At 39.2% G+C, this 16,040-nt stretch overlaps 1 protein-coding gene across 5 annotated transcripts in view; it reads left to right on the top strand.

Moving 5' to 3' along the window:
• LRP6 (LDL receptor related protein 6) overlaps positions 1-16,040 on the top strand; it is a 133,257-nt gene that overhangs the window by 27,963 nt on the left and 89,254 nt on the right. Inside the window, exons 1-2 of one of the 5 annotated variants that reach the window (XM_072333895.1) lie at positions 15,108-15,157; positions 15,245-15,380. The exons of 2 other annotated variants lie outside the window; for them this stretch is intronic. The gene's annotated coding sequence lies outside the window, so the exon portion shown is untranslated. Of the gene's footprint in view, positions 1-15,088; positions 15,158-15,183; positions 15,381-16,040 lie in introns of those variants that run through there. 2 more of the 5 variants (XM_072333914.1, XM_072333905.1) reach the window with 2 other exon arrangements.

Here is a 16,040-nt window from a genome sequence, read left to right as displayed (position 1 = left end):
GGCTGTCCTGGTGTTTTAATGGTAGCAGTGTATGTATTCAGCTATAAAGTTGTCTTCCCAAATCTGCAGAAATTTTCAGGGTGGCTGTGACTAGGCTACAAGTACTCTACTGGAATACTTGTTCGTAAATACAGACTTAGACATTTTATATTGTAGGAATTCTTTTTCCTTAAAAGCACTCCAGTAAAATACTTCAGCCTGTGGTTTCTGGAGTGATCGTGGGAATAATACGTACAACAACATGCTGCACAGAAGTGCTTGACTGATTCTTTCCAGCTGCATGGAACTGACTGAATAACTCACAAAAGAGATGGTCAGATCTGCTCCTTGTAAGCTATTGGATGTCTTTTCAAAGTGCTGCTGCCCATAGGCTCAGGTTGAAGCCAAGGTGATATGGAGATAGTGAGTTGTTGACCAAGTGGGACTCCATTCGTCCAGGTCTTGTATGTTCTGAATTTCCTAGCCTTTTATTGGAGAAGGCAAAACCAGTTTCAGTCAGGCAGATGATATTTTGGTTTTGTCCCCTTATAGTGCTGAGAAAATTCTCCAGGCACTATAATGGAGTGAGTAGTGCTAGAACACCTGGGGTCTGTGAGAGTATAGCAGTGCTGCAAGCTCTAATGTAGGGTTATGTTCCTTAACTGTGGGTGTATTCTGAACCAGGCCATAGTAAGAACTGTGTGGTGGGAAAGAGACTTTTGTTCTACACAAAGTGAGATTGTAGAGCAGAAATGTAGTTGTTGTTAAGTATGTGTGACTCTGTTTATAAGGAAAATATTTATTCTGTGTTTAAACATATAGATATTATAAAAATCACAGAGCCTAACGTGGGTAATGGTTTGTCGTCTGTAAGAGCATAAGCTCTTATGAGTTTTCAAAATAATAAAGGTCTGAATGTAGTTTTGGGAGTAGTGGAAACAGAGTGGGGAAGCCTGGAACCTGGATACTTTGGTTGAGGATCAGATGATATTAAATTTGAAGTTAGTTAGAAGCTGTCAAACTGCTTGCAGAGATCTCAGAAAGGAAGGAAAAGTTACTTTGTGTTACCCTTTGTGTAATGTAAGCATGACTCCTGTGCTTAGAAGCAAATGGGATCATGATATAAAGTAACAGGAGTCCAGACTTAGTCTTATTCTTAAAGAATTAACAGTTGTTTTTTTGTTGTTGTTTTTTTTTTTCTTTTTTTTTAAAACATGAATAAGATCAGCATGTGGATTAACTTTTTGTATAAGAGATGGGTGATGGAAGATTCTGTTTCTGATTTTTCCTTGATTTTTATTTATTTAATTATTTATTTTTATTTTTATGAGAAAATCATTATTCTCGCCATAAGGCATCCTTTAGTGTTCTATCTTGATAAAAAACAATTTATTCTTCCAAACATTTGCCGTTATTTAGATGATTTGCAAGCACAGCATTGTTCTCTTTGCTTCCTTTCCTCCTCTGCCACTCTTGCAGATGCCTGCTGAAGCAGGCATGGAAATAGAGTGGCTGAGGCCATAGCTATGCCAGCCTCCTGTAACTGTGTTATAACAAATGAAGCAGCAGTGTGCTATTTCACATTCATTACAACAGTGTTATTTATCAAAGAATTTGGATGAATTGGGAAGTGAAAAAGCAAAAATGGGTTACAAGACCTGGAATAAGTATAAACTTAGCCTTTGGAAACACTTTGTGGGGATAGAGACAGATTTAAAATGTTTGTGAAACAAACACATCTTTCTATTGCTGCACCCCCACATATAAAAATGTGATGCTCGAGTGCTACTGAACTGTTCATAAAGAAGCAGAGGTGCTGATCTGTCTTTGTAGTCTGAGGATGTGATGTGAATAAAGAGCTGCGGCTTTTATTAAATGACTTCCAGTTTGTTGAAGTTGGTATGGAATTTATTGACCATTTGTTTTTGGAAAATGCAGATTCATCAAAATTGAACTGTGCTTTGGCAACACTTGTTTTGGCAACTTTTCACTAAGTCTTTATCCTGGTTTGCATCATTGGAGCCTCAAGTTTCCAACTCTTGCAGTCATATCACGCTAGATAATTGGAAGCTAGTGTAACAAGGATTTTTAGCTGTGATAGCATTGTGACTTCTTTTTTGCTTCTTTCCAGGTATATCTTTCCCTTTCAAGTGTTGCTGTACTTAAGTGGTAACTTGTAAGCTTTGTGCTTCTTTCATAGGTTACAGCAAGGCTTAGGTTAAAGCTAAACACTTTATGCAGAAACAAAACTATTGCCCATTCAGAATACTTAGTTCTCATTCTTCATCATAAATTCTTCATGCAGATGCTATTGTCTGTAGTATGCTACTACTAGAGAAGATAGGAGTAATGTTTCCTGGGTCACTAGAATTCTGATAACCATCTTGCAGATTTGAGAAGGAGAGGATAAAAATAGGAGGAAGGGAGGGGGTAATGTGTATGTATACATATGCAAGTCCCTCAGAAAGTAATGCCTTCTATGTATTTCCATGAAAAATACAATAGATACAAAAAGCATGTTAACTCTATTCGATAGAGCAAACTCTCAGCTACTAAACAATAGTTTCAACACAGTAGCAACCACTAGCTCTGCATTTCCACCAGTGTCAAACAAGAGCCTCCAAGCTGTGCTTGATATAAAAAATTGAAGTTAGGATTAAAAAAATCTGCACCAGTGGAGGTAATGTGCTGCTTCCTACCCCCTGCCTCACTGTGCTAACACCTACTGTTAGCTCTCTGTAAATGTTCAGCAAGTGTTGATGAAGAACAGTGGGGGCTTTTTTCTTCCTTTCTTTCTTTCTTTTCTTACCTCATGGATGAATTCAGTGACACACCTTTGCTTCATACTTCTGTGTCAGATGCCATTTTGTCAGACTGCCCCTCTGCTGCCATCTGTCACATGGCAATCAAATGTGACAGAATATTGGCGAGAAGGTTGAGCTCCTACTGCCATACTATCAACATCTGCCTCTGACTTGGGCCAACATAATAAAATGGGAGGCATTACTTTTGGAGCAACTCTTGTATGCATGTGCTTTAGGAGATAAACATAGCATCTGAGGAGAGATGGGAATCTCTTCACTTTGGTACTAAGCTGTCCATGTGTTTTGTAATGTCATCTCACTGGTGTTTTCTCTCTATAAAGTTTTTGAAAATGTGAAGGCAGTTGGGAAGGCCTGTGTCATCACCACTGAAGGTCTGATTTTCATGGTAGTAATTCTATGGTAGTAATTCTAATGATCACTGTGCAATACAAGGATGTTTCTTTATTTGTCAAAAGCAATGTCACTAAATTGCGACTAGCAGACTTCTGATTCGTCTTGTAATTTGTTCAGCTGTTGCCTGAAAACTAACTAACGTTGTAAAAGTCACATTATCTTAAATATATAAGCAGATGCGAAGGAGGAAATACAGTTTCTTAAGAGATGCTTGCTACCACTTCATAGATGTTCTTGCTTGGTTGTATTCCAGCACAGGATGTGGGTTGTTTTGTTTTTCTTTCAAAGGTGAGACTGGGATAACAGAGAACAAGTACTGTCAAAATAAATAATTTATAGGTCTCCTCATACAAAGAGAACTGTGTGAGTTGGAAGGGACCTCTGAAGGTCATCTCGACCAGCTCCCCTGCAATAAGTAAGAACACCTACAGCTAGATCAGGTTGCTCAGAACTTTGTCTAGCCTGACCTTGAATGTCTTCAGGGGTGGATGGGCCATCCGCCATATGTGTGCAACCTGTTCCGGTGCTTCACTATCCATATTGTAAAAACAAACAAACAAAAAACCAAACACAACCAAAAAAAAACACAACTTTTTTTCTGATATCTAAATCTCCCCTGTTTTAGTTTGAAACCACCTCTTGTCTTATCACAACAGACCCTGCTAAAGAGTACACTGGATCATTTTTGTGCCCCTCCTTCGGACACGCTCCAACAGGTCCGTGTCTCATGTGAACTGAGCAGTCTACATCTGTATTCAGTACTCCAGGTGAGGTCTCACCAGCGCAGAGTAGAGGAGCGGGATCACCTCTCTCAACCTGCTGACTGTGCTTATTCTGATGCAGCCCAGGATACAATTGGTTTTCTGGGCTGCAAGGGCACATTCCTTGCTCAAGTCCAGCTTCTCCTCCACCTGTACTTTACAAGTCCTTTTAAACTGCTCATTCCCTTCATTCCCCCCAGCTTGTATTGATAGTGGAGGTTGCCTTGACCCAGGTGCATAATGATTGCATAGAGATGTTTGAAGGACCTGGGAGCTGACAATAGTCTAGCAAAAAGTACCAACAGTATTTGTAGCTAATGTGTCCAGCATGTGTGTCTAAATACTGTGAGAATGCAAAAATACTTCCTAATCCGATCTTTGCAATTTGTTGCCTGATTTCAGTCAAGTCAAGTCTCCCAGATTCTCCTCCCAGTGGATCAGAGTGGATAGGGCCCTGGGCAACCTGGTCTAGTGGGTGGCAACCCTACTCAAAGAAGGGGGTTGGAACTTGATGGGCTTTAAGATCCCTTCCAACCTAAGCCATTTTAACATTCTACAATCTCAGTGGTAATAAGGTTGATTCCTGTTTTCTAACAGTATCCACACAGGACTCGCTCTGCATGCCTTAGTGCCTCTAGTTTAGTCAGACTTCAAGGAGTCCAGTCATGGCATGCTTATAATTGGAAGACAAAATATTGTTAATTCTGGGGTTGGCAGAAAAACTTGGTTGTTAGTGGTTTGTTTGTTTGTTTGTTTTTCCAGAGGCTTTGCCCACTGCTGAACTTCTGAGCGCTGTGTCTTTTCCTAGAAATAAGGCAAATGGGAGATGATCCTGGTAGATGCCAGTTCATCTCAGGGCACTGTGGCAGGAAAAACAGCTCTTTAATCTTTGATACAATTTTTCATGCAACAGATAGTCAGTTTGTGTAAACTTTACTGAAATGACCTCAAAAAAGCTTCCTTTTTCCTCAGTCTGAAATGAATAGTTTTCTGCTTTGAAAGCAGTTTCATCTCTCTGTAGGAGCTACCTGCAGACCAGGGAGATGACTTCGCTGCTAAAATAGCGGGAGTTGATACCTTCACTCAGTGCCAGCTCTAACTACTTCACTGGCATCAGTTTGCATTGGTGACTTTGCTTCTGTAAAGAATAGAAAAAACACACATAGTAACCTCTCTTGTTAAGAGATGAGTCTTTGCCAAACTGAGCAAGCTCGTTTCTTTCTCTATTATCTCAGATCACAAAGGAGAAAGAGTGAGTTTGTGCCTTTCTGTTTGAAAGTTAGCCAGAAAAGGCTCTTTGAGGGATGATATTCACATGGCTGCTGTGGGTGCCCAACCTGCTGAGTTAAGTTAGCCAGCTCAGCTCTGTGCAGGCACTGCAGAAAGGTTGCTTTTCTCCTCCTCACTCAAGAAGAGAAGCTGGCTGGCTCACCCTGCTGAATTGGGTTCTAAAGCTGATTTGATTAATGCCGCTCCCCCCTGAGGACATGGATTGTTTAATAATAATGCACTCTGGTGCCAGTCCTGGTGTGATTGCATTTATCAATAATAAAAGGAAAAGAAGGCAAAAGTATGCATTCTTCTTTTGAGAAATGACTGCAATTTAACTATCAAGTTTAAAAAAAAAAAAGTCCCTAAAATAAATCTTGCACCGCATGAGTTTACTGGAGAGTTTGTTAATGTGGTGTAAAAGGCTGAGCAAAAAAAGTTGTGTCACTGTCCTATTCAAGAAACTAGACCTTCATAGTAATTCCAGCATTGGAGGCTTCCTAATGGACACTGACCTTGAGTTGGTAACGCAAGGCTGACTTGCATATATTTTAGACTCTTGAGGTCATTAAAGCACTGTTCCTGATAAAACTGTGATGAAGGCAAGAGTCTTTGTATTTCATCTCCATTAAAATAATTGTTTTATCTCTGGAGCAAAGTGAAACATAATATTCTTTTTTTCCCCCCTTTTAGTAAGAGGCCTCATAGTCACAGCATTAATTTCCAAACCAAATTCAGAAAATCTTCTTTTAGACGTTGCAGCCTGATGCAGGGGGTCACGGGAGGGCTCTGTTTAGAGATTTTTGCGTTGTCTTAATGCAGTAGTACAGCCATCAGTATGTCCAGCTCTGTAATTTTGTGTTATTTGGAACTTCAGCCTCTTTGCTTCCCTGAGTATAGAGAATAGTATGCAGTATTTGTGACACGTGGCTTAAGCTCCTATCCTTCAACATGACTGTTACAATGACTTAATTACAGAATGGACTCTTGCTTGCTTGTAAAAGCCCTTTCTCATATGGTTGCGTCAGCTCTTTTAGTTGGTTCTGAAGATGTTGAACAACTGGAAGTAGAAAAAAATACCTCATGAGCCCCCCTTTCTTCTGTTTTATGAGCTTTGAGTTGGGAATGATGGTATTACTAATGTAGGGAGTTGCTCAGAAGAAGCTTCAGCATCTGAGGCTAGCCCTGGCAAAGTGAATTTTCTTTCTGTATGGTATGAAAAAGATGCAGTGCTTGTTTTCTTGGATTGTTAATTAGACAAGGTAAATAATGCACTCGATTCTCTACTCCAGTAACAGAATGCATCCTTCTGGTGAAGCTGTTCCTTTTGTGCAACTGGCCTGATTCTATCAAACTGTCAATGTCACATGCCATTGAATCACAGTCTTCCCTTGCCGTGTGTATCAGTGTGCAAAACCAAGCTATTCTGACAGCTTCCCAGGACAGCAGACAAAAAAACAAGGGAAAGGTTAGGAAGAGTTAAAGCTACTCTGAATAAATTCACTATCTATATTTCTTATACACTTGGGGGAAAGTCTTACTATTGACATGACTTCTGTGTATTATCAGTACAGCTCTATCCTTTATTTTTTTCATATGGTTCATTTCCAAACATATTTTTGTCCGCAGTATTAATCCCAAAGTATTTTTTTTTTATCATTTACATAACTTTTACAGTTTACATAACATTTACAATTAAATTCAGTTCAGAGAAAAATGGTTAAACACTGACTGTCAATAAAGCAGATAAAAGCCTTTGGTAAAACTGGATAACAAGCATGAAGGGATTACTGTTCATGACTTATAACAAAAGAAAGCATTGTTATCTGAAGCAGACCATGGAATGGACAGGCTGAATGAGACCCGGTATGAAACGAGTAAATTAAATATTGAGTAAAAAAATGTATTTTTTTGATAGGTGATTATATTCAGATAGTTTCCAAACATTATATTGCATTTGAGGTTTGAGTGCATCCCTGATATGCATAAACTTAACTCTTGGGGAAAAGAGATATATATTTGTATACACAACACATTAATGAGCTGGAATTTTACTGTCTCTGATTTCGAGTGCATTCTCATAAGTGCTGGTTTGTGCAAAACATTGAGGGTTCACATTGTACAAGTATGTTACTGCATTTCCATGGAAAATCTAAGCTTAAATACAAGCCCAGAATCTAGATGAATGAATTAATTGTACTTTGCCTTGGGACAGAAATCACATAAAGTGAAACCTGTAAATTATGTATGGCTTGGACACAAGTCTCAAGCTGTCAGTAATCGTGTTCGGTGCTGCCATTTTTAATGAAGCTATCTTTCTGCCCTAATCTTTTTCACCCTTAAGACTGTAATTGTGACGTGTAAAAGAGTTTTGGAGAAGAAATGCTTCGCCTTTTACAGGAAAGGAAAGGAAAGGAAAGGAAAGGAAAGGAAAGGAAAGGAAAGGAAAGGAAAGGAAAGGAAAGGAAAGGAAAGGAAAGGAAAGGAAGCAGCACTATCCTGCTTCAGGATTCACAGTTGCTTAGTGAACTTTGTGTGTGATGGAGAGGAGACACAGTGTTTTGTCAATCCAAGAAAATCTAAACAGAAGTTACAGTTAAATAATAGTCAAGATGGATAGTATTATATGAAGAGCTAAAACCTCTGCTTATGCATGTAACAGATACAGAGATTCAGCGTGATCAATAAGAGAACTCTAATGGAGTGCAAGAAATTTGACTGAAAAGAGTATCTTTACAGTCTGCCCACTAGATCAATTCCTACAGCAGAAACAAATCTAAAACCCCTAGGTTGTGTATCATTGGTGAGAAAGAAGAGAGCAATGCAGCAGTTGAAAATACCAGCATCTCTTGTACATTGCATTCCCATCTCTGGAAATTCAGTCATGCACTAGAGAACAGTAGATCTTACCTAATGTAAAGACTACATTCTGACATGAGTTTATATACTAGGGAATAATTTTAATTGCTTTTGTGTGTGTGTATGTGTGTGAATTTGACTAGTAATTCTAAATCAGTAATTAAAGTTGGTGTTGCTTCTGCTTAGTCATAGCTAGTTCCTGAAGTGCAGTTGTGTGTGGGCTATGCTAAGGATACTTCGCCTTCTTCAGTTTGCTACCACATCTATGGATTCATGCTCATTGTTCTTGATTCAGATAAAAATTCCTTCATATCTGCATTCCCAGATGTTAACATCTGTTCTGTATACTGGGCTTATATTTGAAATCTGTATCAGAGGCTGAGTGGCATATTTTACAATCCAGAACGGAGCATGCACCCTGCTTACCCAGTTTTAGGTTTTTGCTTACAAATTCAGTTAACTTGTCCTGTGTATTGGTGGGGTGAGCTCAAAAGGCACTTGGAGAGTGGCACAGAGGACCTGCTGTAACAAAGTAAAATGAGGCTTAAAGGTAAGAGAGCATCACAGTGCCAGAAAGTTTACAAGATGAAAGCTGCAAGCAGCTTCAAGATGCAATAGTGGTGCAGTTCCCAGCTGTGTATCAGCACATGCATCACTTGTTCTTTTGTGGCATTGTACATTGCAGCTTTTAAAGCATTCCAGTCCTGAATGTCTCAGTTTTCTCTGCTCACACATTTTTAATTATTCCTTGAAATATTTCCTTTCAACTTAGCTGAATATATTGTATTTTTGTTGAATGAAACAGTAAGTCGGTCCCTCGAGCAAAATCAAAACTAAAAAAGTCTGTCTGCAATACCGATAAATAAATCTATATGCAAAAGTGTTTCTTCATGTGTTGTTGTGGTTCAGATGCCATTAAGTGTGGGAGAGTGACTGCTTCCCTTCCCTGCTGGTGTGTTGTCACCAATGTGCTGTTCTGAAGAACAAGTAACGATGTGTATATATGATGCTTAAGAAAATAAATTTCCCATTACTGTGCTGAGTACCCACAAAAATACTGCAAATAAAGATGTACAAGGTGCTATTTTTTTATTTATTCAAACAGGTTGCATCTTGGTGGACTTCATTATTCTTCCTCTGTCTTTCTCCTTTTTTGTTTCTTTTTCTTTCTTAGTTAGGAGTGATATGGGGAAGTATTTCTTCTAAAGCTTCCCTGTCCCATTTTTCAACCTGTTGCTGCCTGAGCTGCTTTTGTGTTCTGGGATTCCTGTCAGCAGAATTCCCGCTTATTCAGGGTGCCTTCCACACCCATGTATGCCAGCTTTTGCTATCCTCAACTATTATGTTCCCAGCTCTTTTTCTCTATGTCCTATTTCCTTAGAATTTACCAAAGGAAGTATAGTGAATGAAAATACAGCAGCAAATATTACATGAGAATCACGTGTTTAAAGTTGCCATTTTGTATTCATACATGGGAAAGCTGGGGTGCATTTTTTCGGTAGATAAGAAAGACTCCTAACTTAACAATATTTTGTAATTATATACTAGAAAAATTTTATGCATAACAGAGAGTTTCTAAAAAACTGGTCTCTAAGTTCACAATACATTTAAATATAGGAAATACGTCTATTTGTTTCTGAGCTTTTCTTTGCGTGTTTTACATATATGAGCATATAATTTCCTTTGTATGCAGTTAGTATTGTGTTTATTATGACATCTGTTTCTGCAACTTGAATGTGAAGAATGATTTTATTGCTTTTAAATATATATATATATTCTGAAGTATTCATATGATGTATTTCTAAAGAACCGCTCAAATAAATAGAAATTAAAATTCCAGTAATATTTTCTCAGAAACGTAGGGGTTGACAAGGACCTCTGGAGATCATCATGGTCTCCCTGCTAAAGCAGATTCCCTAGAGTAGGTTGCACAGGAAAAAGTGTGCAGATGGGTTTTGAATATCTCCAGAGAAGGAGACTCCACAACTTTTCTGGGCAGCTTGTTCCAGGGCTCTGTCACTTTCAAAGTGACAGGTTTTTTTCTCATGTTCATATGAAGCTTCCTGTGCTTCAGTTTGTGCTCTTTGTCCTGTTGCTAGGCACCACCAAAAAGAGCCTGGCTCCATCTACTTGACACCCTCTCTTCAGGTATTTACAAGGGTTGATATAATCCCCTCTTAGTCTCCCCCAAGCTGAACAGTCCCAGGTCTCTGTCTTTCTTCATGAGGGAGATGCTCCAGGCCCAAATTAATCTTTGTAGGCCTCTGTTGGACTCTCTCCAGTAACTCCCTTCCCTTTCGTGAGCTGAAGAGCCCAGAACTGAGCACAGTAATCCAGATTGGATCCAGTGGTCTCACCAGGGCAGAGTAGAGGGCAAGAAGAACCTCCCTTGACCTTTTGTCCTTATTCTTTTTAATGCACTCTAGGATACCACTGTCCTTTTTGGCCATGAGGGCACACTGCTGGCTCATGGCCAACCTGTTGTCTGCCAGGTCTTTCTTTGCCAAGGCACTTTCCAGCAGGTCAGCTTACTTGCTTATCAATTTTTTTTCATTATGCAAATGAAGGGTTGTTTGTTTCATCTGAGTGTAAAGCCTTTAGCCTATATTCTGATCGCATGTAGTGTGGCTTTCTAAATGTTCATTGGAAACATTTCTCCTCAACAACTGTGAAGCTCACCTAGTCTTGTCTCTCCAGAAGTAGGGCTCCGTGTATTCCTCTGGTGTAATGTGGCCTGTCTCATTATTCACTAATTACACTGATTCTTTTTGTTTCTATTCTTTTTATCTTCCATAGGATGATCTCTTTCCTTTTTTTTTTTTTTTTTTTTTTTTTTGTATGTTTTGTTTTGTTTATAAGCATCCTGCAGCTTTTGATGGGTTAAAAATAAGATCTTTTTTTGGTAATTTTGTAGTATGAAAAGACTAATTGCTTCATGTTGCTTTCTTGTAGGAAAATAAGTGATTCAGTGAGTCTAGTGGATGATCAAAGTACAGAAGGAAAAAAAAACCAACAGCATTCAAGACATACAGGGCATTTCAGAGAAGCTTTGGTTTGCCTGCATAATGCTAACCAAGGGCATCAAGTTGGTTTCCTTATCAACAAACTGATAAACAAATCACAAGGACAAGAACTGCGCTGAAAATATATTGAACCCCTAAATATCATTCCCGATTCATTTAAAAAAAAAAAAAAAAAAAAAAAAAAAAGACCTAGGGAATTATGATTATAAATAAGGAAGTCTGATTTCCTTACTGAACAATATATTGGAAGCTATGGCAAGAGAATCAGTAGCCTGCTAGAAATGTGATATCAAAAGTCCAAGGCAGCTTGATCTGGTAGTGTATTTAATCATTGTGTGGCTTGGGCTGGAAGAGGCCACGAGGTTCACCTAGTTCTAACACCTTACCAAAGGAAGGGTTGCCAAACACTAGCTCAAGCACGAGATCAGGTTGCTCTGGACTCCATGTAGCCTGGCCTTGAACACCTTCAAGGACGGGGCATCCACAAGCTCTCTGGGCAGCCTGTTCCAGCACCTCACCACCCTCTCTGTGATACTTTCCCCTCACATCTCCCTTCTTTTAGTTTGGAATAATTCCTTCTATCACTGTCTACCAGTGTAAAAACATTGTCTTCCCTCCTGCTTATAAGCTCCCCTTATATATTAGAAGGCAGTAATGAGTTCTTCTCAGAGCCTTCTCCAAGCTGAACAAGCACGGCTCCCTCAGCCTGTCTTCACAGGAGAGGTGCTCCAGCCCTCTAATCATCCTTGTTGCCCTTCTCTGGACCCAATCCAGCAGCTCCACATCCTCCTTATTCTGAGCATTGCAGACCTGAATGCAGTACTCCAGGTGGGGTCTCACAAAGGCAGAGAAGAGAGGGACAACCATTTCCCTCTTCCTTCTAGCCACCACTCTTCTGATATAGCTCAGGATACCATAGGTGTTCTGGGCTGCAAGGGCGCACTGCTGGCTCATGTTGAGTTTTTCATTTACTAGAACCCCTAAGTCCTTCTAGGCAGGAAATAATAATACTGCATAGTGATGTACAGTGGTATGACTTTTTGCTGGAAGGAAACAGCAGAGAATGCAAAATGTCAGGGTTCTCACTCTCATGTACCAGGCAATATGGGTAAAGTTTATGACTTCCTGCTGTGGCATAGTAGATATGATCCTAGTGCTTCAACTTAAGATACATACACAGGGAAAAGCCACTGCTTCATCTGAACAACATGCAATAAAAAAACTTTCTCTGCTTCCTATATTAAGGATATGTAAAGAGGTGAGGAAAATTATCCTTATTTTATATTGAAATATAAGTAGCAAGTCTGACATAGCTACAGAGGTTCTTGTACTTGTCAAAGCAGAGACTGAAAAATTAACAGGAGCAGCTGATTTGCACATGTTCAGTTTTGTCTCAGGGCTCTTTGAAATTAGTGAATTCTAAATATTCTATGGTGCAAACATTTGTATGTTTAATACAAAACATGGTAAAGAAACAAATTATTTTTCATTGTGCAAAGTACTTCATGTTTTTCTTGACTGTGAGGAATAATCCTAGCAGTTTCTTGCTGCTCTCCACCACTTGTCATTTCAATATAGCTAAATATTCTTCTATGCTTGCTTTCAGAGTTTTCTTCAGTTCACAGGTGTGGGGATCTGTATCATTTAATGGGATCTTGAAGTGCTGTTTAAAACTAGGTGTTCTGTGTTCACAGTCTTCTCTTGGGTAATGCTCAGCTAGCTCTGAAGACTGAGTGGAGCAAACATCTGTGAGACTCAGTTTCCAGAACTGCCCAACATCAGCATGAGTTCCTGCCCCAGCTTCTTTGCTAGCTTCTGTGGAGACTGTGGTATGGTTGTTTTGTGTGTATGTGTGTGTTTGTTGAAAATCTGTCAAGACTGCCAACCTGTTTGCTTTCCTCTGCTATTTTCTTGAAAATTTGAAGAAGCAAGATATGTTGGAAGGCAAGCGGTTTTCTTCTGTCACTTTGTCCATCTCCTGTTACATTAGCTTATGTTTCAATTTTCCGTTGGCTTACCTGCAGCTAAAAAGCTGGCTGAACTTTGCAGGGTCTGGTGTATGATGTTTGGGCCAATTTCTGCACAAAGGGCTGACTTGAGGCATTCCAGCCCACATCTGCTTTTCACTTCCATTTTGCAGTCAGCTAGGGTCTAGTGGAGGTGTTAAATAGATAACAGAGAGAGGAAATTGTTTCTTTCTATATTTATTTGGCTGAAGCTGGGACAGTTTTTGTTTAATTTTATTTATTTATTTATTTTGTTAATGTTGCTGAGTTCTGACAGCTTTATTTCCTGTTTTCCCTGTAATAAATGAGAAAATGGCTTCTGCTCCGTAAGTGTAGAAGGCACGCTGTTAGACCTTTTGTGTCTGGAGATAGGAAAGGTTAATTTACAAGTTCATGGAGGGAAAGACCTTTTCACCTGCTCAAACAACTGAACTTCTGCCTTTCTGTGCATTCAGCAAAAACAGCTTCTTGTTTTCTGATGAACCTCTTTTTCTTGTTTCCTTGGGATCTGTGTCCAAAAGGACAATCTCATGCATGCGATTCTACAGTGTATAAGCACATGTTTGACAGTTCAGTCAAATGTTACATCCTATGGAGTCTCAGAAATGTCTGGATGAAAATGAAAAACAATCTCCCCTCTGTGCTTTTCCTGTCAGATTGCCCAGAATATTTCTCAAACTAGAAACCTGAAAACAGCCAGCATTTTGGCTAAGAGATACATTTGCATATAATGAGTCCTTATTCCTGTATAGAAAATAAGAATATCATCTAAGTTTGTGCTTCCATTTTGATTTCTTACAAATATCTTCCTTGGATATTAGGACTTGAGAAAACAATCTCAAAAATCTCATTCTTGTTTTGTGATGTGTTTTTGACAGTGAGTTAGGATTAAAGCATCAGCTTTTGAGAGCTTCATCTAAAGATTTCTTCTTTCCAAAATGGAAGTGTTTGCCTTTATCCCTTATTTTAAACAATGAAGTAAAGAAAAGGAAAGGTCAAATGAAAATTTGTTTCTCCTACCAGGTGAGATGCATATAGGAAACTAAAGCCAGCTTTTATGAGGAAGTCTTCATATTGCCATACTTATTACAGGTGGGTCTTTGCCTGATGAGTATACTGCCTGAGGTGCTAGGATAAATGCAGTCATTTGTGCAGAACTACTGTCACCGGGGTAGGATAGTTATTTTGAGGAACCAGTGTGGAGTATACCAGGAACAGTATTTGCATGCCTCACAAGATATGTGTTCTAGTAGACTTCTTTCTATTATATGGTAGATGTATGCAGACATGGAATTTAGCACACTGATTTCCACATTTGTTTGTTTAGTCTTTTAAGATTGCTGGGAGGTTAGTTGTGAAGGCTGCAGTCGTTCATCATCATTTCTGATGCTTCAAGAGGTCACTTCTTTGTTGGCAGCCATAGCAGAATGTGAGACATCTCTGCTTCAGGTCATTGCGTTAAAGTCACTGAACAGACTCCTCTGTAGTTTTGGTGATCTGAGCCCTAACAGTCTGGGTTGTGAGATGGAGGAACAGAGGTGGAGGTATGCCTGGCCTCCAGCCTTTACTGGCATGCAGGGGATGGAGATGGGCATTAGGGGATAGAGGGCACAGGGAAAGCTGCAGAGTTTTGAGCATTTCTGGGTTTTCTAGTGATTTGGTAGATATACTGATGTATTTGAGGAGAATGAAATATAAAAGACTTGGTTTTCAGAGAAATATGTTTTGTTTTGTCCAGTAAATGAGCCAGCTCTGCATAGCCAAAATGAGGAACTGCAGTTTTGGTAGGAGCCTGTGGGCTCCTATATGAAAAACTGGTAATCACAGCCTGAACCTCTGATTAATCAGCTGAGGCAAGTGTTGGGTCAGCTGTGGGAGCACAGGTGAGGGTAATTCAGCTGTGCTTCTGTAAGGGGTGGAGCTTGACTCCACCTCATTTAAGGGCTCATTTAAGACCTCATGTAAGGGCTGACCACCACTAAGGCAGCATCTCTTGGAGATTGCCTCAGCATTTTTCAGACAGACTGAAGGCTTCTATACTGGTGAGCTTTTCCTATAGATAACCTTTTGAATATTTATTGCTATTGTTCTTGTATTATTACTATCTTTGTATTATTTTCACCTTACAGCTCCCAAACCAGTAAATTTAAGGAAAAGAAATTCAGTGTAGTAGGATGTTAATAACTCATGCCTACTCCCTGAATAGCTGTATTCATAAGCACATTCAAGAGCAGTGGTACAAAGGCAGCTGAAAACCTGCGTAGGGTGAGTTAACTTGCACAGAAATTGTTCTTGAGTGCGGAGTGGTAACATAAGAAATTATTGTAGAGCAGCTCTGAAAATGGTGTTCAGTTAATGCCTGTACTTATTCACTGAGACAAACTATTATGAGAAACTGCAGTTCTCAACTAGCTTAGAACATCTTTCTTGTGTTTATCCTGATCATATCCTGAAGGAATATTTAATCTTCTCTTATGAATAATTATCTCTGTATTTGGTTGACTATATACGTTTTTTTTGTTTCTTCTGAAGGACTGAAAAATTTCTTGTATTTTTTCGTCAGTTGAGAAACTTCATGCTAAAAACCTCTGGTGGTACTTAGAATCCATTTGAAAACTTATCTTCTGCTTAATTTGATGCTTTAAGACATTCTGGATTGTGGTTCCATGCCTCCGTAAACCTTCCTCAAGAAGTTTCTATTGAAGACACTTGGAAGGACTGCTCGTTTGGGCTTTTTTTTCTTGAAGTCCTGAAGGATGACAGGCGTTTCTTCTTCTAAAGTTAAGAACTAATTTAGGCAGCCAAATGCACATACATGATACACCTTTTTCATGAACTATTTGTGTTTCTTATTTAATTTCATTTTTCCTAATTAGAAGAGTGGCAGTCCTGCTAGCATGGAGCAGAGTGGGTCAAGTGCCAAGC

The sequence above is a fragment of the Excalfactoria chinensis genome, chromosome 1, assembly GCF_039878825.1.
Source record: "Excalfactoria chinensis isolate bCotChi1 chromosome 1, bCotChi1.hap2, whole genome shotgun sequence".
NCBI classification, from domain to species: Eukaryota; Metazoa; Chordata; class Aves; order Galliformes; family Phasianidae; genus Excalfactoria; species Excalfactoria chinensis.
The sequence above is the reverse complement of the archived record's forward strand: the minus strand, read 5'-3'. Positions and strand labels throughout refer to the sequence as shown.